Consider the following 23,187-nt stretch of genomic DNA (forward strand, 5'->3'; position numbering starts at 1 on the left):
AATTTTGTGTGTGTCCTATTAAAACTTGTAAAATTTCACTCCAAATGCTAACACTTCAAATGTGGGGTTGTTTCTCAGCCCATATTTGATTTCACCCATCTATGTGAATCCGGCTACCATTACTGTTTTTTCTCTTCTCCTTGATCCGCTAATTTTAATTATGTAGCATCAGAGAAAAAAGGTCTGCATATGTCTCTAAGATATTTTATTTAAAAATTTAGTTTTCAAGGACTAGTATAAATGTCTGTACTTAACTTTGCCAACAGTGGATTATTTGCAGATGCATCCTTCAATAGCATCATGTAAACATAAACTTTCTTCTCATAGTCATTACAGCTAGCATTTATTGGACATTTACTATGGCAAACATTGAGCAAATATAGTACATGAAATATCTTGTTAAACTGTCACCAAAAACAAATGAGCTAGATATTGTTATTATCTTCTTTTTATGAGGAACAGAGGCACAGAGGTTTATATTTGAAACCCAAGTCATCTGAATCCAGAGTCTGTGTTCTTGACTACATTATGTCCATCCATTTAGCATAATGCTATATATAAAAAGGGCTCTTGCTAGAAGCACAGTGAAGTGAAATTGAAATTCAAGGTTAGTGAAGGACCCTTTTATTTTGGTAAGTCAGTTCTTCATAGGAAAACAAGAAAAAAAAAAAACACCTTAGTTTGTGATTTTAATCACAGACGTCAGTCATTTCTCCAAGGAAGACTAGGATTTGCCCAGATAATATTTACTGAATATCTACCGGGTAAAAATTATACAGTATTGGGGAATATTTAATTCTCATGATTACCAGAGGGAAGAGGCCCAGGAATTTCAGAACTTTCCTAAGTTTGCATGCAAAAATTTGACTTTAATATATATGTGTACTTTTCTGAATAGGATGCTAAGAGCTGTCGTCAGAGTTTCCAAGAATTAATGGCATTGCCCATAGGATTCACAACCACTGTCCTGGGGGATGTGGGCCAAAGAAGACTGGGTTTGGACCTGGCCATTCGGCTCCAGGTGAGAAGAATCTTCTTAACATATGTGTACTGAGCCAGCACATTAATATCCAGGGCCCACATGGGGTGGGGGTTTCAAACTCTGTAGTGTTTATAACATATGATTTTTGCCCAGAGTCCCTTTGGACAAATGAGGATTCCAGAGACTTGAGTCCAGCCAACTTTCTCTTTCCACTCAGAAGACTCATCTAGTAGTAAGTACAACTATAACCCCAGGAATGATTATCTGACAGGACAGCCACAGGCATCAGCACAGTTAGCACTGATGATACCATAGTTTTATTTTATATTTTTACCTATAGCAGAACCTGCTCAGTGTGTTGAAGAAAACTTAATAATAAAATCCCCTGTTAGCCTAGAAAATCCTTTCCTCAACTGTGGATGAGAAAGAAAACAATCAAATCAGACTGAGATGTACATCACAGGTAATCTGCTAATGACATTATAAAGACAGGACAATCCCATCCTTGCTATGCTACCACACAGACATGATCCATTATGCACGTGTTCTCAAAATTCATTTGTCTTCTTGGAATAAGACGTGACAGAACTTCTGGCTGCACATTCTTTCACAGTTCATCTCCAATTCACCTGGTTGATTGGGGTAGCCATCTGGGCTAGCTAACTGCTTTCAACTGAAGAGGTAATAAAATTTCTGTATCTCTTTGACAAGCAGGTGGTTACAGCTTGGAGAAGGCCTCGAGGCTAAGATTCTGTTGGCAAGAAGATAAGGGCTCCAGCTTCCCTTACGTTTACTTTTCAAAGAGAGAGAGAGACCCTAGGCCTTTAAGGAGAACTTTCCTAGAGTCTAAGACTAGTTTACTTATCCCTTAAAAATGTTTATGTACAAATCAAATGGACACAGAATTTACAAATACTAGGTTTCTCAAGGACATGTTCTAAGAAAGGGGGTGGAGAACACCTCTTTTTGACTTGTGGCATCAGGGAAAAATCTTAAAAAAAATATTTTACCTTTATAATATTAACATAATTTCTTTCCAGAATTACAGTGTAAGGAAAAGGTGGGGCATTGGCTTCACATGTGACCTTTACTTACACCCTCCCCCAGAGAGTGCTCGTGGGTGCAAAAGTGGGGGAGGGGCTAAGGGAAGGCCTGGGAGAGACTCTCAAGCATGCTCCACGCCCAGCGCAGAGATTGATCCAGTACTTGATCCCATGATCCTGAGATTGTGACCTGAGCCAAAATCAAGAGTTAGATGCTTAACCAACTGAGCCGCTCAGGCGTCCCACATGGGATCATTAAAATGAGATTTTTTTCCCCCATCCTTTGAGATAACAGTTTTAAGAGCTAATGGATTCAGTATATGTTTCTGGTTATGTTCTACAGAAAGGAGATTTGGAGATGGAAATTCATGCTCAGGGCATTTAATGGGGAATTCTTAGACTCAACACCTATGGAGAAATGATGGCAGCAAGTTCCAGCAAAGGGAGAGAGTGAGCATTAGTTAGCTCTGTGGCCTAGAAGGCCCTGCATATTTGCAGAGCATTGAGGCAAGGAGGGTGGGCTTTTCCAAGGGGACTTACATTAACTAGCTGTATGTTGACTGCCCCTGGGAAGGCAGTGTTACCCTGGCAGAGGTCGTTCTCTTCTGAAAAGGACAATTCCCAGAGGATTCAGCCACCAACCATTTGGAGAGATAAGTGTTTCTGTTCCAAAGAGAGGGGCGGGGACCTGGGTGGCACATCACATCCATTACAGTGTCTGACTTTTCTTTAAATCTAAACTCTACTCTATTTCAACACCATTCTTATAAATAGTGTGAGTCAGTGTGTGGGTGAGCAATTTTAGAGCAAAGAATTACCAGAGGATTTGTGAATAGTCTCTGTGTACTTAAGGAATAAACGCAGGAAAAAATAGGGTTAGGCTGTTTGAAAACCAGGCTACTTAGATTCAGCTGCCAAGTGTGCATCTTCCAAACTCTGCCTCCTTCCTTTCTCCCATCTCTCCTAAGGAGGCCAGGAGGCTCAGCCTGGACATTTACAAATCTCCTTTGTGGAAAATCCATTACTCTCAGTGCCCTGAGTGAACATTATCAGGATTAAATCCCTGGCTTGGCATGGTTGTGGAGGGTTTTTTAAATAATAAAGCATCACATGTGATAAATAGCAATGTATACTTTAATTATGTAGTTGCCAAGTCTAATTATATGTATTGTGCAGCAACTTAATAAATGGGTTCTCTCAAAGAAGGTTACACTATGTATATAGCATTACTTCAGTGCCCGTGAAAGAAAACTTTCCTGCCTAAGCCCTTCACTAATTTGTAGCTATGCAAATAGTAAAAATGAAAAAAAAATAGGCTATCTAAGACATTCACTACTGAAAAGCCTTCGATGGCTCTCTTTAGGCTGCAAAAAAAGTCCCAGCTCTTATGAATAGCTTATAAGGCTGCCAGTCTTAGAACCAAGCAAGGGGAACCCCTGCCCATGTCTGTGAGCTTTAGAGGATATCCTGTGACTCTCCTCTGGCTTTCCCACAGGAAGGCAGTCTTTGGGGCCAAGGACATATGCCTACTTATAGTCCTTGCTTCTGCATCCCCTGCTTTTCAGCTCTTACTTTAGAACCTCTTACCCAATGGTGACCTGTTTTCGGGGACCAGGCAAGGCCTGACCGGGGTCAGCTCTTCACGCAGGACTTACAACTTGTAAACCTTTTAATATATGATCTGTAAATCTTCATTTGTATTCTTTCCTCATGTTTCACAAATGCTGAAGTCAGGCCTGGTCCATGACCTAACCCCTAATTTTTGCTTCAGCCCCATCTTTATTCAACCCAGTCTCTTCCCTTGTAATGTGTACTTGGAACATACTGAGCATACTTAACTATTGACAGTGTCCCAAACAAATCATTCTGTCTCTTATTTCTCCGTGTTTGCATTTGCCTCTGTGAATAATTTTCTTTCCATTGACTATCCCATGCCCCCAACTCTATTCTGCCTTGTCTACCTGGCCGATTTTCACAGAAGAGGCAGTTTAAATATTGCTATTTGGTGAATCTTTCCCTTGTGTCCCTGTTCTTGGTTCTGTTGCATCCATGCGACTCCTGAAACAGAATGCTATGGGCACCAGTGACAGTTGCAACAAAGTTTATTACAATGAGAGGCAAGGCTGATCGATCGGGACCAAAACTCTTGATAAGAGTGTGGCCTCGAACAGCCGGGGTACAGAGTTTTTAGAGCTGATCGCATCGTTTTATCATTATCTGGGAACAGAACAGAGAAACAGTTCCCAGATGAGTTAGAAACAGTTGCCAGATGAGTCAGAAACAGTTATCGAATGAGGTGATTATTTTAGACTTTCTGCCGCTAAGTTGCAACCAGTGGATCTCCTTGCCGTTGTCTCTGATGCTCTTTTTTGAGGTTTTGTTTCTTTCATTGGTAAAGCCTGATTCACAAGAGTATGAAGTATGATTTACAAGAGTAAAAGCAAGGTTGTTATCTTTTGACCTTCAGTGTCAGAACAAAGTTGTTATCTTTGAAGCTAAGCGTTAGCCCTACAGTACAATTTAACCCTTACAGTTCTCCCTCACCCAGCTGCACTTACATACTCATTTCTCTCTAATCTAGATTAAAAATATTGGCATCAATGAAACTACATTCTAGTTGTTAGTTGAGGATAGGAACCATTTCTTAGACATCCTTCTAACAACAGAGTCTATCATCGTATTTCATGAAGAGTAAACACTTCAAAAACATTTGCTGAATGAGCGTATCTATAAACTATTCAGTAACATGATGTTAGCATTCTTAAAAATGAGAAAAAATAGGTCACAGAAGTATTATCATGTGAGTTTGAATGTTAAACGCACTCTCTCCCTAATTTTAATAGTTCTAGGTTGATGAGTATCTGGATTTGATGTATACAACTCACATGCATAAGTAGCTGTTGAGGCATAGATAGTTAAAGTACTAAGTCCAAAGAGATAAAACTTACAGCAATGACTCAAGGAAAGAGTTAGTGTTTATTTTACTCTATGAACAGAGACCAGTGGTGAAAGAGTTTTGTGGAGTTTTCTCTGATGAAGTAAAAATACTTGTTCTTCATTACTTTCATGAGGGTGTGAGGGATTAAGTACACGGTGAGTACAAAAGGAGGTTGGGGGATATACAGTGCGAATGGAATTGAATGATTATCTATTTAATGGCTGCCCAAGATAATGCTTAAAACCTCACACATTTAGAGAGTGTCGTCTACGTTTCTTCTACAACCTTGTATCATTTCCTTAGAGAAATTGCAAGCTTATTGCCTCAGACCTACCTATTACACAAAGCTCGATCGATACAGACAATTCACATGCTTAGATAGTTACATTCCGGGGAGAAAAAGAAGGATGCTGCTGTAAAAATGGTGTCAATGTTTCCTATAAGAGTAATAATAATAATAATAATAATAATAATACAATAGGGCAATAATGCTAAAGTTTTTACATACGTATAATTTAATCTCCTCTAAGTTACAATTTGTATGAAAGTCTTTTCAATTACGTTTAAATTTAAGAAATAGGAAACACTCAGGGGTACCTGGGTGGCTCAGTCGGTTAAGCATCCAACTTCGGCTCAGGTCATGATCTTATGGTTCATGAATTCAAGCCTCGCATTGGGCTCTGTACAGACAGCTCAGAGCCTGGAGCCTGCTTCAGATTCTGTGTCTCCCTCTCTCTGCCCCTCTCCTCCTCTCATGCTCTCTCTCTCTCTCTCCCTCTCTCTCAAAGATAAATAAACATTAAAATTTAAGAAAAATTTAAGAAAAGAAATAGGAAACACAGTAACTATCACCAATCACACACACACCTTCTCCAACTACCTATCTAGTCATCGATTGACCAATAGTATTAATATAACAATAATATCCTCTTCAATATTCCTATTTTTATTTCACAATACAAAATGTAAAATAATAAAAAATTCATTACAATCGTAAATTTAAGAATGGCTTTATTTTTTATATCTTCATTGGCACCTTTGAAAATAAACCTTTGGCAAAACTGGATACATGACAATTTTTGAAATAGGAAAGAGACTATCTTGCTGCCTTCCTTTACTTTCTATCATTTTATATTTTATAGATGAAAAAAACCTATGACTTGAAGAGATTAGTAACTTGCCCAAATTCACAGCTAGAAAGCTTTAGGTCCAGCAGAATTTAAACCTAGGAGGTGGACTCAGGATCTTGCCCTCTGAACTGCAATGATATACACACACCACAGAGTTGAAGCTTCAAGTCATTCATAAAATATAAGAAGATGCTCACTAGAAGTGTTAACAATCCAGTATTATGAAACTGAGCACATGCATTAGAGCTGCAGAGATGTTCTGATTTTAAGAAGCAAAGATCAAGGGTACTTGGGTGGCCAGGTCGGTTAAGTGTCCAACTTCAGCTCAGGTCATGGTCTCATGGTTTGTGGGTTCGAGCCCCACATCGGGCTCTGTGCTGAGAGCCTGGGCTCCGTGCTGAGAGCTCCAGCTCAGAGCCTGGAGCCTGCTTCAGATTCTGTGTCTCCCTCTCTCTCTGCCCCTCCCCCACTTGCACTCTGTCTCTGTCTCTCTCAAAAATAAATAAACATTAAATTTTTTTTTACAAAAAGAAGAAGCAAAGATTAAATAAATTTCAGGTCTCTTAAATCACTCACTATGTACATCAAAGTCTGTGGGTGAGATCAAAGTGCAGGAAGCTAATACATACAGGCCTGCTTTGCTCCTTAACTTCACCATTTATAAAACAGGGATCATAATTGCATCTACCTCAAGAGTAGTTGTATCAGATTAGTTAATTCATTTAAAGTACTTAAAACAGTGTCAGCCTCATGAATAACACTCAGTAAATGAAGCTGTTGTTATTGGCATTGTTATTACTAATAGTACGTAGTGATGCTGATTTTTAGAGGTAACACAGTTAAGTGATAAAAACAACAGATTTTGTTTCTGTGTTCTGTCCCTACTTGTGGAATTTTGAACAAGTCTTAGTTTCTTTGAGTCCTAGCTTTTTTCACTTTTCAGGTTGGCATAATGAAAGCAACCCCGACCAGTTTTCCAAATGGATTTGAAAAGCAAATAAGAATACTAAAAATTTTTTAAAGAAATAGGTGATATTAATTTTAATAATGTATTTATGAAAACAATTATATCCAAAATATAATTACAACCTGTAGAAATAGAAACTACAGAGAAAATTATTAACATGATGCTTCATATTCTTTTTTCATACCAAGTCTTGGAAATCCAATGTGTATTTTACAATTACAGCACATCTCAAGTTGGACCGGCCATATTTTCAGTGGTTGATAATCATGAGTGGGTCGTGGCTACCATCTTGGACAGTGCAGTATCGTATTCTATAATCCTCATTATGACCAATGAAATAGATATTATTTTTATTCTTATTTGCGAACGAGAATACGAAGGTTTAGAGACGTTAAGTAACTTGATTGAAATAGCATGACAAATACGTGGCATCAGCAGGATTTCAGATAGGCTTTTTTTCTGGCTCTAAGACCCATGTTCCTCTCCCTCTAAACACACTGCCTCTCCAAGCTTGCCCCTCCAGCTCAGCTTTACCTAGCTTTAGTCTCATTTTTTAAAAAAATGTTTATTTATTTTGAGAGAGAGAGAGAGAGAGAGAGAGGGAATCCTTAGCAGGCTCCACACTCAGCATGGAGGCCAACACGGGCCCTGACCCCACGACCACGCCAGGCCGAGATCATGACCTGAGCCAATATCAAAAGTTGGATGCCACCCAGGTGCTCCTAGCCTCCTCATTTTTAACTTTAGTGGGAATTCTGCTACTAAGGTGATGATGGAGATCAGAGGAAAAAAGGAGTGTATGGCCAGGCTGAAGTTTTTAGCCTCACGAAGCACATCACAAACATTAACTCAAACATATAATCTCATACCCTTCATTGAATCATAATTACAGATATTTTCGTGGAAGTCATACTACTGTCACAAGAGTAAATGGGTACTCACGGGAGACTGAGAGAAAAGCCAAATTACCTGCTGCCAATAGGGTGTAAAATTTCTTTGAAGTCTCGTTTTTTTCTCACCTTATTTTGTAGGGAGGGGAGATGATGCTAATTGTGCATATACTCCAGTGTAGCCATGCTTCTTTTAATATAGAGCTAATGTTTAAAATGACTCAACACAGAGTAAGGTGGGATTTTGAATACCCCTGTGCACTTTCATATGTCTTCGGGTATGTTCTTAACACAGTTTGAGAAGGAGTACCTTCCATATGGTCTAAATTTTATCTATAAAACATTCAGATTACCAAAAAGCTTCCAAAGCAGAATGCATTGTTTTTGATACTTCCAAAAATTACTTTAGTTGGATTGTTCATTCATACCAAATAACCATGGGAACATTATTGATATCTTTATTGTATTGCATTCCACTACAAAATGTGACACCTTCTTTTATGGAGACAAAGGGAAATTTTTCTCAGGCCTCGTTTTTAGGAAAATGTCCTAATCTCATTTAATACTGAGGTATTGATGTTAGTTTCCTCTTTGCGACATTTTTGGTCCACTTCTAGAATCTAGATAGGGCTTTGTGGGATAGGTACACTAGAAATGTTATTTTCCTTACTCTTACTTTTTCAAAAGAATTTTAAACACATTTTATTTTTTAGAGAAATTTTAAGGTCACAACAAAATTGAGTGGCAGATACAGAGATTTCCTGTGTGCTCTCCCCTCCCATATAGATACAACCTCTCCCACTATCCCTACTAGAGTGCTACATTGGTTATAATCCATGAACCTGCATCACCACATCATTATCAGCAAAAGTCCATAGTTTACATTAGGACTCATCCTTGGTGTTGTACATCCTGTTTGGACAAATGTATAATGAAATGTATCTACTAGTAAGGTGTCATATAGAGTAGAAATTATATAGAAATTATTTTGGCTGTCTTTAATATTTATAATGGTTATTCTTTGGAGTAATATTCTAATTTTCTTTGTATATTGTAAACTTTTTGGTGCCAACATCCATGCTATTTTCATTTTGGCATCCAGCTTGTACCTTTCATGAAGCCACGACACATAGTTGTTGCCTAATAGGTATTTTCAAAGTGCGTGTAATTTGCCACTAACCACAAGATACAGGAACAGTGTGATTTCCTCCTTTGTGGCCTTCACAGTGTGAAGTGTGACCTTCACATAACTCCAGAAGAGTCATTAAACTAAACCTGGAAACATATAAATGATATGTTTATTAGCTTGATTCATACCTGTATTGACAAGGATGTTAAATATATCGGTTTTTAAAGGATCTTGTGTATATTTACTGCTATCATGTCTTCCAATTCATGTCTAAATTGAATTGTAATAACTCCTGTAACTCCTAAACTACACAGAAAACAACTACAAACATACTTTGTATTAATTTTTAGAGTAAGGGGATTTTCTGATTTTATTAGAGGTTGAAAACCAAGGGGAGGCTGACAGAAATTCATCCATCTAAAAACTTCAATAGCTTACATAATCACCATTTAGCTGAAATATTGTCAAGGACTCATTACATATTTTCAAAAGATTTTAAAAGTGGAGGTGATTATAATGCACTTTGTGATTCCAAAAGAAAGCCTTTGAACATTCAAAACAGATTTTTTTTCTCTTCCCTAGAAGCAAAGGGTTATTAATTTCCCCTCTAAATTTTGCTTCCTTTTTTTTTCGTGGGTAAAGGCAAAGCATGCTAACTATAAATTATCAGCCTCCTGACACGCTCTTATCCTGTTTACAAAGTTTGAAATCTCATTAATTTAAGATCTGATAGCAAAACTGAAGCAAATTTACATAGCAAATGCCAAAATCAATATTAAATTTATGTTCTTTAAAATGCTTTCAGACTTTAACTTTTTAGAAAAGTTAAATTAATAAACTTGTTAATGGAAATATTTCTGTGGAAGATACATTGAGTAGAACCTATTTTCATTCTTCTTTAACTTGTCATTATTTTGAATAACAATGTTAAGGAGAAATTCAAGAGCAAATACATATTTACATATTTATATCCATATATTTACCGTCACTTGTAACTTAAATGTAAATAATAATAATAGCCAATCTTTTTCAGAAAAGGAAATTAGTGAATATGGTGCTGTATAATAATTACATTCATTGAGCCTTTTGAATGTCCCTTCCTAAGGGAAGCCTATACTGAATCCACGTGTAAGTTAGGTGCCCCTACTGTGTGTTTTTATAGTCACCTGTACTGCTATTTCTCAAAGCAATTATCATATCTGTAATTATGGGCTTATTTTCACAAAAACTGTTCATTAATATCTGTCATTGTCACTAGATTATAAATTCCAAGAGAGGCAAAGCTCACTTTTTTTCTCCCCTGCTGAATTCCTAGTACCTGGGAGGAGTTGTCCAGTAAATGTTTGTAAAACTAATCATTAGTAAGTAACTGATCCAAATGATGCATCTACATATAGCTGGGGAATTCAGGCATACCCACTTGGGCATTTCTTTCTCTTAACTTTTTCAGTAGAGATCTAATCAATATGTGTTTGTACAGTATCAGACATTTAAACAATTAGGACAGATTGTGGTTGAAACTTTGAAAAATCTTTCACTTTCCTCTCTCCCACTGGCAATCAATCCATAATAGATGAGCAAATTGGGAGGCAAAGGACTTATCATTTCTTTCCTGCCTTACTCAAAGTTCAAAGACCCATCAACAAATGCAGGATGATAGGTTACTTTATACCACCTGTAAACAATTTCATATTCTTGGGGCACATGGGTGGCTCAGTCAGTTAGACTTCTGACTTCAGGTCATGATCTCATGGTCTGTGAGTTAGAGCTCACGTTGGGCTCTGTGCTGGTAGCTCGTAGCCTGGAGCCTGCTTCGGATTCTGTGTCTCCACTCTCTGCCCCCGCCACACTCGTACTCTGTCTCTGTATCTCTCTCCCTCAAAAATAAATAAACATTAAAAAAATTTTAATTTCATATTCTTTGTTCATGTAATATATTTCTAAAGTATTACAATCAAGTAATATTGAAAAGGAGCTTTTCATTCATATGTATGCCACGTGAATGATAGCTTAAAGACTGACAGACGTGAAAGATGCTTTATGATAATTATCAAGTCTGAGAATCTATAGCCTTATAAATCACATTTCACCATTGGCTAATTTTATTTCCTCATTTTATCAATGAGAAAGCAATTTTGTAAAACACTGTATTTTTATTTTAAAATTAGAAGTTATTGAATCCTAATCTAATGCTTGTATTCATGATCGCCTGCTAAAACAAATCAAACACACTAAAAAGCATATATAACTAAGAATTAGTCACAAAATATATGATAAAATAACTAAATTTATTAGACAAGAAATTTCAACCTGAGTTGCCTACATGTTTCCCTATTTTACAATGAAACCAAATAAACACATACCAAAATTGCCATATTGTGGAGTTAAATTATGATCAGCTTAAATATGTCTTTAATCCAAAATATTAAGACTGGAGCAACAAGGTAATACTCTAGTATTCACCATGCATGTAGGTATATTAAATCTGCTAAAGAAAAAAAAATCTGCAAAACTTTTTGAAAAGTGTTTTCTCGGCAGTCACTAATTTTGTAAAGTCAATAAAGTAATTTCTGTGTCAATCACTAACATTACATTATTTCATGAAATATGCTTTGGGAGATACTCCTCTAAGTGCCTATTTTTATTTATTTTTTAAAAAGAATTTTTTTAACGTTTATTTATTTTTGAGATAGAGAGAGACAGAGCATGAACGGGGGAGGGGCAGAGAGAGAGGGAGACACAGAATCAGAAGCAGGCTCCAGGCTCTGAGCCATCAGCCCAGAGCCCGACGCGGGGCTCGAACTCACGGACCGTGAGATCGTGACCTGAGCTGAAGTCTGAGGCTTAACCGACTGAGCCACCCAGGCACGCCTAAGTGCCTATTTTTAATCAATCAGCTAATATGTTTATTGAGCATCAGTATGTGCAAGAATAAGAAAGTCAGGACCTCTGCCTTCTAGACTTTTCTTTTTAGGGGAGACAGAAAATAAATAACCAAGTAAAATAATTAGGATGATATAAATGCTTTGAATAAATTTAACTGGGCAATATAACAATGACGTCTAATTTCTGATGGGAAGGTTGGGGAAGGTCACTCTGAGGAGGGTATATTAAAGCTGAAATCTGAAGTAGAGAAGGGTCCACCTCGGGGAAAAGCCAAGAAAGACCAGGACAGACACAGAGAATCAAAACTATAAAGACCTTTAGATAAGAACAATATTATATTCGAAGAACTGGAAATTCTGTGTGTCTGTAGAATATATTTTAAATGCAATCAGAGTACCAGATACCATTGAAGAGATAGACAATTCATACAGAGCCCTATAGATCCATAGTGAGTGATTTGTCCTTAATTCTGTGGAAATGCACCTAAAGGTTTTAAGCTTCATGAAAATATAATCTGGTTTACATTTACGAAGAATATTCTGGCTGCTCACAGTCAGGGGAATGGAAGGGAGAAGTACAAGAATAGAAAAAGGGAGATGATTTTCAAGGTTATTGAAACTGTCAACTGAAAGACAAAAATGGTTCAAACAAGGGTGATGTCAATGGAGAGGGACAAGAGTAAACAAATCAAAATGCAGTTTGGAGATAAAGCTGACAGATTTGCTAATGGATTTCATGAGGAGACTGATGGAATAAAAACAGTTGAGTATGACTTCTTAACTTTCTGGGTTTTAGAAATTGGATGGATAGTGATGTCATTTCCTGTGTTCGTGAAAATTGGAAGAGGAATAGGTTCAGCAGCAAAAAGTCATTTTTTTTTTATGTTACATTTAAGATACCCTTTAGATATCAAGTGGAGATGTCAAGTAGGTAGCACACAAGTGAGAATATGGAAAATTTATTGACTGGAGGTACATTGGATTATGATTTATATGACATCAATCAACTATGACACATACAGTGTCAGGAAAAAGTTGTGAAAGGTTTTGAGAATGAATGGATCAAAATTACTGGGTGTAATCAGTGGAAAACTATGTCTTCTTTACAGCATACCCTTCTTGGTTATTTGATTACAGAGGAATTGTGCCTTGCATTGTTTTTGAGTTATTTTGCAACTATAGACATTGCAGGTAACTGATGAATGACAATGATTCTTGTCTGGGATATGCAAATACATTTTATCTGGTGGAGGAACAACCGAATCTTCGAATCTTGGATTCATTCCCAAAGCCAGTTTTGCATGTATTTGTAAGTTTTAGTTCACCTCCCATTACTCCCATCAAATAACCTTTTATTTTCTTCATGGATCTTATTTCCTCTTTGAAATAAACTTGCTTATTTAATGATTTAATTATGTATTCCCTACCTGGTCTAACCAGGGGGTTAGAAGTGAAGTCCAGAAGGACAGAATTGTTACCCATCTTTACTATACCACTGCATCCCAAGCAGCTACCAAATGCTTATTATTTTAAAAAAAAAGGCTAATAAGATTTTTCCATATAAGTGAATACTGGCTTTTATTTAAAATAACTTTTGGAAAACAACCTACAAAGAAATAGAAGAGGACATAGTCTAGTAGTTATGCACATGGATCCTGGCTCTGCCCCTTGTAATAGATGTGACTTTCTGCATGATATTTAATGTACTTTAGTTTTCCTGCTTGTAAAATGATAATAATAACTATGCCCACATCTTAAGACTATTATAAGAATTAAATGTTAACAACTTCTTAAATGTCTGGGAAATTACCTTGTGTTTAGTAAGCACTGCATGTGTTTGTTGGACAGTAACGGCAGAGTAGATGACTCATTATATTTTAAACCTTTCCCTTTCAGTTTCAGTTCTTCACTCAATGACAGATTGTTTCAGTGAAGGAGTATACAACTGGGTCAAATCATTTAGCCAATTCTTTTCTTTCTTTTTCTTTCTTTTTAGCCAATTTTTTTTTTTCTGTTTGTTTCTTATATGCTCACAGCTTCCACTGTCAAGGCTATTTTGAGTGTGATGTTGGCACGGGGGGGTGGAATTCACCCTTCATTTTGCAATTATTTAGGCTCTAAATTATTCATCACGTTTAATGCTCAATCAAAATTTTTAGAAGCTGGCACCTGCATTTAGTTTTTTGTGGATGGAGTGATTGATTGATTGATTAAGTGGGAGAAAGATTCTTTTTAGGATTTTTATTGTGCCTTGTCATTCTCTGAAGGGTGTTTTAAATCCTTTCTCTGCAGATGGCATTTTCCTAAAGAATTTTGTACTGGAATAATTTAGATTTTGTGGTATTGTGAACATGTTTGTTTGAATCCTTTGTAGTGACATTTCAAATCTTGGGAAGCTATGTTCAAAAACATATCCAACATTTGAGAAGATGTGGACATCTTTAAATAAATTGATGACTTCTTCCTATCTTTCCCATAGTTCTGTTTTCCAGGTTAAATTTTAAAAAAGTTAGCCTAGGACAGGCTCAGGGAAAAAATAAGATTAAGTTCAAAATCACAGCTTGCCTTTAAAAATTCTTCACCTTGGGGCGCCTGGGTGGCTCAGTCTGTTGAGCGTCCGACCTCAGCTCAGGTCATGATCTCGTGGTCTGTGAGTTCGAGCCTCACATTGGGCTCTGTGCTGACAGCTCAGAGCCTGGAGCCTGCTTCGGATTCTGTGTTTCCCTTTTTCTCTGCCCCTCCCCCGCTCATGCTCTGTCTCTCTGTCAAAAATACATAAACATTAAAAAAAATAAAAAAATAAACCTCTTCACCTTGTGTGTCTTCTTTACCTTTTATAGTCTCATCTCTGATTATATTCCCTATACACCTAGTTTTTTAGTCTCGTTGACTTACAAGCTATCTTCCACAACCCTGATTCCCTTTTCTTGCCTCTGGCTCTTTGCTCAACTGTTCCCTCTGCCTAGAATGCTCTTTGCCACCATATAAACTCAATAAAAATATTTTATGAAGCCCACTCAAGTTTCAAATGTTCCAAGATGCCTCCCCAGATATACCCAGGAGTTTTATATACCATATTTTCTCCTCCAGCAATGCCATCAGAGCATTTATTATGGTCTGCTTTGAGCCAACATTTCTACACTGTTTCTCTGTTTCTGTTTCTGTTTTTCTGTTTTTCTGTTTCTCTGTGATTATTTAATTGAAAGCTTCTGAGGCTCATTTTAATTTTTAGTTATTATGGACTACAGTGTCCTGTAGAATGTGTTACCAGGGTGAATTTCAAGTGATGTGTGTTGTTGAAAGGGATCATTCTATATTGGCCATGGGATCTATAGTTGAAGCTGAGTTCAGATCTTGTATATACTCCTACTGTGACAAACCAGCCTCTAGTGTTCATTTCCTTTATCTATAACATGGGAGTAAAACCAACTTCTTTAAAGAGCTGTTGTGGAGATCCAGTAAGATACTACTGTGAAAATAGTATGTAAACCATAAAGAACAATATAAGCACTGATTTCTGTGATCTACTGTCTTCTTTCTTTTTAGGCATTTTCGCTCTTCCTTGTGCCTTCTGGATAGCATTCCACTTACAAAACCATTTTTTTTCCCTTCCATATGCCCCATTGAGCAACTATGCCTGTGTATTTCTTAATTTGGTAATGCGTGTGTTTATTTCTAATTTACGCATCTTATTTGGCATTTGGAAATACAATGGTACTACTGCTCAAATTTGCTTATTTTAATCAATGTGTAATACCAATGTGATGATCAGGGTAGGATGATGGTTATACATGATAGTGATCAGAACCATGGAGAGCAGCAGGTGTATGCTGAAGATAATACGTATAGAAAGTTGAATTTCTCTGGTCTCGGTCATGAAGATATAGACTGTAATTTAAGAAGAGAAGACTATTAAGAAATCATATTGATTCAGTTAGAATACTTAAGTATTAATGCATTGTTCATTTTACTATTTCTAGCACTGCTCCAAAAAGAAAGAGGCAGATGCAGAAAAATAAAAGAGGCAGATGCATAAAATGGTAAAATGTTGACCGGCATATTTGGCTGTTTATTATATAATTTCGTTAAAAAAATATTTGGACAATGAGGAGCTTGGAAATAGATTGCTAAGAAGGATAATAATTTAGAGTAGATTATAGTTCACTGGATTAGGCGTGTTTCCTTTTGAGTTCTCTGAGTCTCCACTGACACCAAAAGTGTCTGGTTTGCTGAATACCACAAGTACTTGTGGCATCTCTTAGATCAAAGCCTTATATGGTTCCCACTACCCCATTTTTTAAACGGAAACTTGAAATCTCATTTTTCCTTGGTCTGAGCTATTTTCTAAGGAAGTTGTCATGATCCTCAGTTGTTGGAAATAAACTGCCAGGCTCTCATTCAATACTTCCTTCAAACCCCACTTCCTTCTTCGAGTCCTGGGGGCCAGTTCTCCTCACTCTATCTGGGGTTACTCAAAAAACATGTTACTGAACCCCTAAGTGCTATAATATTTTCATGTCCAATGTTATGTTATCCAAACCCCACCCTGTAATCATTGCCCAAATCTCAACTGTGCTTTTTGCAAATATTCAAGGAGAATATTAATGTTCATAATTCAGTAGAATCTTTGATACGGTTGGTTTTATCTTCTCTGGAAGAAGTGCGTTGGGATTTAGAATCTGCATTTTTAGCAGATTTTGCAAATTAAATAAATTCTCCTTTTTAAATTTACCCAACTATACTTCCATTGCCATATATTGGTCCTTATGTGGGTTATGAATATTCAGTATATTGTCTCAATATACAGGCTATTAGCAAAGTGAAATTAAGATTACTTTGCTGAAGCAATAAGACATAGCCATAAAGGAGCCCCAGGGGTTTACTTTAGTGCTAACAAAGTGCTGTTAAAGCAGTGGCCTCTAGCAGCACTTACATATTTTCAAAAAGTAACACTCACTGAACCATGTAAGAGCTTACTAAGTTGAAGATCTGCAGCAAATTTTGGTGCCAAACTCTTTATTTCTGAACATACATTCTCCCCACTGACCCCAAGATATCACTGACAGGAAAGAGAATATGCAGCTTTTCATTTTTTTCATTTTAGAATTGTTAATAAGTGGATCAAAAATCAGATATTGAAGCAATTACCAAGTGTTTGGTGCTCCAGGGTATATGTCCTTAGAAACTGATTGAATTCAAGAAGTAAATTGATAAAAGCAAAATCTAATTAAGTTTATGAAATCTGTGCTATTGAGCAGAGCAGAGAGAACTAAAACTATCACTTAGCATCAAGTGATAATGCTGCTTCAAAGGTCTTGCAGAGAGTAAAGAGAATGAATCAAGACATAAAAATACTTCGAGAGAAGAAATAAGTTCTACCCAAGGAAAAGAAAAAAAAAGTGCATACTGTCAGGCAATATTAAACTATCCTGGTCTATATTGGGTTTATATTGTCTGAGAGCAGATTATCTTGAATCCCTGTCTATTATTTTATTCAAGATATTGCTTCCATAATAAACAAGGCATCAGCTAAGATTACAAGAAATTTCCAAAGGGATGGATTCTTTTGCAAAACACTTGAGTACTCTAATACTGTGAAAAATCTTGGACTTTTCCCTTATAAATCTTACAGGAGATTAAGCATTTTAGAGACACTATAGAATTAATCCAGAGAAGAAGACTGCAGGGGAAGGCAGTCTTGTGCGTGCCATGTTTCCATCCCTACTCTACCACCATTTAGGAGTGGTTGCTTGACACACTTCTTCTTCTTCTTCTTCTTTTTTTTTTTTTTTTTTGAGCTAGCACACATGCGTGCATTGGGGAAAGCGGCAGAGGGGGAGAGAGAGAGAGAAAGAGAGAGAGAGAGAGACACAGAATCTTAAGCAGTCTCCATGCTCAGCATGGAGACTGATGTGGGGCTCAATTCCATGACTGTGGGATCATGACCTGAGCAGAAATCAAGAGTCAGACATTCAACTGACTGAGCCACCCAGGATCCCCACACACTCCTTTACCTAGACATAAAGAGCCCACACAGCCTATGCCAGGATTTTCATTTAGTCTTTGCTTAAAGCATGTGGGTCATATGGCACCTGACCAGCTCTACTGTGAGGAGTTGAGGTCTGCTTGGGATTCTCTCTTTCTCTCATTCTGCCCCTCCCTGACTCATGCACTCACATGCACGTGTTCTCTCTCTCTCTGTATCTCTCTCATTCTCTCAAATAAATAAACACTTAAAAAATGAAGTGGGGGAATGGAGAATGACTAGAAAGTACCTTTGGGAGGGTCCATTGTGGACTTGAAGATTTACCACCCAGATCCCCCTTTAAGAAAATACTTGTTGCCTCTTCAGCTGGCAGTGTTGTCAGTGGATAGCATTCAACTCTCAGCCTCTCCAGGGATTGCCACCTCACTCAAGCTCATGCCCTTTCATGTGTGGCCAACATCCAATGAGTGATCAAGACAGAGGTATAATAACCTAGCTATTTCTATCACTCATGAGACGACTCTGATGGGCCATTGCAGCCCTGGATTCCCGGTGGAGTCCACTGACCCAGTCAAGCCTCCATCTCAACTGCCCACTTTACCTAGTGCTGCTTCCTTTCTCTCCCTTCCATATGTATTGATTCCAAAGATATTCCCTAACAAATATACTGAATCCTAAACTCCATTTAAATTCTGCCTCCTAGAGTACTTATACTCCATAGCCTCTCGTCCAAATTTTTCATTTTATAAATGAAGTTTATCTCTATCATATATTGAGAATCGGGCTGTGATTAATTTTTGTTTCACTTTCTGCCATTCAATCTTCTCACCTCTTTGGAAGGGGTGCCAATGAGAGGCTAAAAAGTCTATGAAATAAAGGAATCAAGTAACTGATTAATTTTTAAAGTGAATAAATCCTCTCTGGAGATACAAGAACAGATTAAAATCACTTTTAATGAGTAGAGAGGCTGAATGTGATGTTCAGAAGGTCAAGGCTTGTAAAATAAAGAAAACACAATTAAAAAGAACAAAACTTGTCACCCTCAAAGTTGCTGAGATGGGATTTCAGGTATAAACAGACCACGGAGTCTTGCACAAGTACTTGGGAAGTAGATCAATAATGAAGTTATTTCTCTTAAGACCTGTTTGCACATGTATTTATACAAAGAAAAAGAGAGAGAGGAATCTTGCAGAAATTTTGCTTTTTACAACTCTCCTACCATTTACCCATGGGGTACTCCACCAGCATGTTCTCTTTTTGTCTTTATATTCTGTTTTAATAATTGATCTGTGTTTGGCTGCTTTGAGAACCAGTGCACTCAGGCAGCTCCAGATTGCCAGAGAGGATTGGATGTTGGGCAATCTTATCTATATGGATGGTTAGTTGCTGGACCTTTTTCCTGTCTAGGACAGGATCCGAAGCAAAGCTGCTTCTAACTTTTGTGTCTTTAAACCAAAGAAAACATAGATTATGGGAACAACTTTTTAAGGCACTTAAAGAGCACTATCAGGAAGTAAGAATACTTCAGTGTTTTGTTCTTAGGTTTTAGGTAATTTCATGTAGAAAAATAATTGGTTGACAAATTTTAAGCAACAGACCAGTATTTTAAGATTAGAAATATTAGCTGAGAGAGTAACAAAGCCAGCTCTTCCAGCTATATTTTCTAATTTTTAAAACACCATGCAATGATGATCTCATGTAAATAGCATTGTAGTTACTGTAGTTTTCTTGATAGCATGATTTTTTTTATAAGATCATAATTGCTGAGGAAGAAATGGCTGCAAAATAAATTTTGAGACATACTACCACATCTCTGTTAGAATTAGATAATCCAATTTTATGGCTATGATGATTATTAGATAAGTATTGATCATTTTTCAGCCATTGGGAAATTATGAAAACTTGTCATTAGTTTTAGAGTCATGAAAGAATAGCTTATATTCTTGGTTAGTGGTTAAAACTCTGCCTTATGTTTTGTTTTTTTTTAAATCAAAGACAATTACTCTGGGGAATATGAGGATATTTTCAACTTCCCTTCTGCCATCTTACTATACATGGGACGAGAAATAAATCAGAAACATGAAACATTATGTTACATATGGTCTGCACTCAAGGGCAATAGGATGTTGTTGTCGTAATTCTGTTCATTGACTTGTGTCTTCCTTGAACCTACAAAGGTAATGAGAGGCAGACATGTCCCAAATAGAAAAATAGCCAGAATCTGTCATTGCATATTTTACTTTGAAAGTTTTTTTCAGTACTATTTGTAATAATTTTAGAAATCTTAGGGTATGTGTTTTATTGGGCTCTCATTTGTTTTCATCCTCAGTTAATCAGTTTTGTTCTTACGTATTTATGATGGCAGACAACTGCCAGATTCTTTGCCCATTGTAGAATGTTTATGTGAAGACTTTAGAATGAATACTTTTCATACAGAAATGACAAACTACTTGGGAAAGTAACTTAAAAATATGCCTGAATATGAGTTTTCCACTTAGCAAGAGAGATCTAATTAGTGAATGCGTATGGGTAACCAAGTCAAATGGGAAGGATGTGGTTCTACTTACCCATTTGAGACCAACCTTTCTTTTTAATCTTATGTTCCTAAAAACCTTTGAAGGAGTTCAATGACAAATATGGGGAACAAAAGTCCTACCTTGGCAAGCTGTTATTCCCTGAGTATAACGCTGAAAATACTACATATAACCATTAAATGTAGTAAGTTAGATTATATCTGAGACATAGTCCTGGAGTTTAATGAGTTCCTAAAAGACTGTTCTCTGCAGAGCAATTTTCGTAGCTCCTTAAGTGCATTAACAGTTACTGCCTTAGAAAGAAGACCCACCCTTTATGTTGTTTACTTGTAGCCATGACTTTTATATCAGGAGTAGCCAGGCATTTAGAGGCTTGACTTCCCACGAACAAGTGAAGTTCTATTTCTTTCAGATTGTATCACTAAAAGCCCATTACGTGTTTACAATGAAAACATAGGTTTATACCTAAGTTTAAACTATTGTATTAAAAAAAATGTGCATCATTGTGGTTATAATTTAAGATACGGTGACTAGAAAGGGAAGGTCTTAAAGTCTGCATTCATTTTGGGGGGGGGGTTCAGATCTTATACAGTGAGGATTTTCCTGAGGACCCCTACCAATATACACGAGAAGGATAACAGAACAATAAAAGTAAAATTGCAGAGCCATAATATTCTAGCACACCAGCTTCTTGATTCTCTTATGTATTACTTTATTTTCCTCATTGAGTGTACTCATTTGCTCTTTAATTCTTGGGAGAAAGGAAATCCCAATTCCCATAAGATAATTACCACTCTGAAAACGGCTATTTTCAACAGCAAAGATCTCAAGCCTCTGAGAGTGTGGTAGGCCTTTGGTTAAAACATGTTTACGTTTTCATATTAGAAAATCTAAAACATTCACTCACATGTAGACAACCGTTATTTACTCTTATTACTGCTTATTTATGTGATTGTGTACATGATGTGTTCTCACAACAGTTCATATCGAAGGATAATTTTTCTGATAAATCCCTAAATGTAACTAGAATCGATGGCTTTTATACATTCCTGTTGTCTCTCTGGTCTCTTTGAACAGCAGATGGAGCAAGGTAGCTAGTTGCTGACTGCTGCACGCAATGATTTTTCCCCTAAGGAACTTCAGAGTTACTTCCTAGTAGGTTGAACTCCATCTGTAATGGTCTTTTTCTTCTCTCTTTCTCTCTCCAGGCCACAGTAGTGTTGGGCACTGGTGGGTCTCAGTACACTGATGTGGTACACAGAGGCTAGAGGTGTGCCAGTATATTGAGCTCTTTAGAGTCTTTGAAACAGGTAAATAAGGCCTGCAGCAGCTGAAGCCCTTATGGATTTGGCAGGGTGAGTTCCCCAGGAAGCAGATTCTGTAATGGAAATTGGATAGCAGGTCTTTAATAGGGAGTGCTCCTGGTGTCGATACCTAATGGATGGAATGGAAAGGAAGCAGGCCTGGGGTGACGGAGAATTCCACTAAAATCCGGAGCTGTTCCTAAAGGGAGATTTAGAGTTGGAAGTCCTTTCATATTTGTCCAAAATTGGATATAGGGGGCTGGATCTTTATACACCTCAGACACTGACTGTGTAAATGGACAATGACTAGACTATTCATAAAAATAGAACAGTGGCCCACAATCTGCAGCAGTCAGCTAAAGAAATCCACTACCTAAAGCAACCAGTCCAGGAAGTCAAATAACAACTTCTGTAGTAATGGGCCTCCCTAGCAAGTGACAGGGCGTTAATTCTTGTAAAAAAAAAAAAAAAAAAAAAAAAAGAGGAACACATTGTTAGTATTCACTGTTCAAGTTATGACATAAATTGTGCATTAGACTGAATGTAGAAAAGCTAGAAGCTAAATGAAGATGAAAGGAGCTACTCTCATGCTAAATATTTTACCTTTGATATGTTCATTAGCTTCCTTTTTCTTCTTGCTGTTTTCTAAGTAGCTTCCTCCCAACATACATGCAAGTTTAACTCTCTTCTCATTATGCGCCCGCTTTTCTCTTGGATGATTTGCATAGTAAGGTTTGGATTTGAAAACAGGCATGGTACATAAACAAGGAAAATGTTATAGAACCAGGGAAAATATATATGTGTTTTACTTCACATTTGATCTGATTTTCTAAACCAAGGTTATGTAGAATTCCTCCTTTAGGGAAATAATTTATTGGAAGAATATTGTAGTGTGTGGAGAGTGATATTAGTTCAAAGAGTTGTCAGCAGAGTGACTGTCAGGAGGAGGGAAGGTGAATCTCTTCACATGAATCTCTCTTTCCATTTTTATTGAGCCTGGAAATACGAAGCAAGAATATGGAATGCCTGAGTATAATTCTAAAAAATATGTGGCTTCTTAAGTTTTTTAAATAATTCAAAAGAAAATTGCCAGAAGTGAAGCTCTGACTTACAAAGTCTGTCACTTTAACCTATTCTTTGTGAAATAGTCCCAACTCACAAGCTATCACTTTATGTGCATATCCCTTATTAATGCAACAGAAATTATGTGAATATAACACATCCTGGGAGTATTATGCATCCTAAAAGTTTTATATCTCAGAGTATTGTCCTGATCATTAATTAGTAATTAAATATTATATTAGAGAAAAGTAATTGATAGTGTGGAGTATGGTGCAATGATTAAAATAAGAATTGGAATGCTAGACTGTTGGGTTCAAACCCTTGCCTACCAACTTTA

General features: G+C 37.0%; 1 long non-coding RNA gene across 1 annotated transcript in view; it reads left to right on the top strand.

Annotated features, from left to right (window-relative positions):
- The first annotated feature begins 907 nt into the window (after positions 1-907).
- The window catches only part of LOC122200028, a 49,111-nt gene continuing 26,831 nt past the window's right edge, over positions 908-23,187 (top strand). Inside the window, exons 1-2 of the long non-coding RNA XR_006193700.1 lie at positions 908-1,021; positions 1,136-1,214. This is a non-coding gene — a long non-coding RNA (uncharacterized LOC122200028). The remainder of the gene's footprint in view (positions 1,022-1,135; positions 1,215-23,187) is intronic.

Source organism: Panthera leo, chromosome D1 (genome assembly GCF_018350215.1).
Source record: "Panthera leo isolate Ple1 chromosome D1, P.leo_Ple1_pat1.1, whole genome shotgun sequence".
Classification (NCBI taxonomy): Eukaryota; Metazoa; Chordata; class Mammalia; order Carnivora; family Felidae; genus Panthera; species Panthera leo.